The sequence below is a fragment of the Pseudophryne corroboree genome, chromosome 1 (genome assembly GCF_028390025.1).
Source record: "Pseudophryne corroboree isolate aPseCor3 chromosome 1, aPseCor3.hap2, whole genome shotgun sequence".
Taxonomy (NCBI): domain Eukaryota; kingdom Metazoa; phylum Chordata; class Amphibia; order Anura; family Myobatrachidae; genus Pseudophryne; species Pseudophryne corroboree.
In genome coordinates this window covers 22652923-22654706 of record NC_086444.1, presented here as the reverse complement: position 1 = coordinate 22654706, position 1784 = coordinate 22652923, and positions in this window count along the sequence as shown.

Here is a 1784-nt window from a genome sequence, read left to right as displayed (position 1 = left end):
CCCTCAGTGCACAGTATAGTGATAGTAATTACCCCCTCAGTGCACAGTATAGTGATAGTAATTACCCCCTCAGTGCACAGTATAGTGATAGTAATTACCCCCTCAGTGCACAGTATAGTGATAGTAATTACCCCCTCAGTGCACAGTATAGTGATAGTAATTACCCCCTCAGTGCACAGTATAGTGATAGTAATTACCCCCTCAGTGCACAGTATAGTGATAGTAATTACCCCCTCAGTGCACACTTAGTGATAGTAATTACCCCCTCAGTGCACAGTATAGTGATAGTAATTACCCCCTCAGTGCACAGTATAGTTATAGTGCTCACCCCCTCAGTGCACAGGGCTAGTCTGCCCCGCATGTCAGTCCCTGCCCTGTCGCACAAGTACAAAAGCATCACCGATGCTTTTGTACTTCAGGAGTAGCTCCCTGCCAGCGCAGCTCCTGCAGGGAGGTACTCGTCGCTGCCCGGGTTGCAGCAGCTGCGTGTGACGTCACGCAGCCCCCGCGGCCCGCCCCCCAACTGTCTGGACACGCCTGCGTTGCCCAGACCGTGCCCCCTAATTGGCGGCCATATGCCACCAACCCGCCCAGCGACCGCCTCTGCCTGTCAATCAGTTAGAGGCGATCGCAGGGCTACGACAGCCGTCAGCTGTCTGGCATGCGCCCGCGCATGTGCAGGTCAGACTTGATCGGTGCTGTACGAAAACCCACAGCGCCGATCAGGTCTGAATCAGCCCCATGATACCCTCCAGAAGGGACAATGGGGCAGATGTGTTAACCTGGAGAAGACATAAGGAAGCGATAAACCAGTGATAAGTGCAAGGTGATAAACACACCAGCCAATCAGCTCCAATATGTAAATTAACAGTTAGCAGCCGATTGGCTGGTGCGTTTATCACCTTGCACTTATCACTGGTTTATCACTTCCTTATGCCGTCTCCAGTTTATTACATCTGCCCCAATGTATGATTTCAATCACCTGTACTGAAGCACCTTTCTTATCCATTCACCTGTTCAGTAAACCGCTTGCATGCAGTGGTGTATCTATAATGGGTGCAGTGTGTGTGATTTTTTTCAATACTTACCTCACCAGAGTCCCGCGTTGGAAGCTTCGCTGCACAAATCACCGGTCAAATGATGTGGCAGCCATTTTCCCGCTGCTTTGCACATAAGCATTAGGATTTTTGGCCTCTGCAACATTTTTCCGGAGACCTGTGCACCACCTAGTGCTCAGAGGGGGTAATTCAGACCTGATCGTTCGCTAGTGTTTTTGCAGTGTGCGATGGGTTTTTTTTTCCGAAGAATCCATTCGCACAGCCGATCGCAAGGAGATTGACAGGAAGAAGGCGTTTGTGGGTGTCAACTGACCATTTTCTGGGAAAAACGCAGGCATGTCCAAGCGTTTGCAGGGCGGGTGTCTGTCGTCAATTCCGGCCCCGGACAGGCTGACGTGATCGCAGCGTCTTAGTAAGTTCTGGGCAACTCAGAAACTGCAAAAATCTTTTTTCTGTAGCGCTCGGCTGCACACGTGATCGCACACTTGCAAATCAAAAATACACTCCTCTATGGGCGGCAACTATCTGCTTGCAGCGCTGCAAAAACCCCTAGCGAGCAATCAGGTCTGAATTAGGGCCAGAGTCAATATACTGTAGCTGTGGCTGATGTTGCCTTTTAGAAAGGAGGGGGCCCAGACGGAGATACACCCCTGCTTGCATGATAGGTGGTTCGCTGGACCATTCAATAACCTCTGGTCTCCATCTAGGGGGTTGAGGGGTCATCCT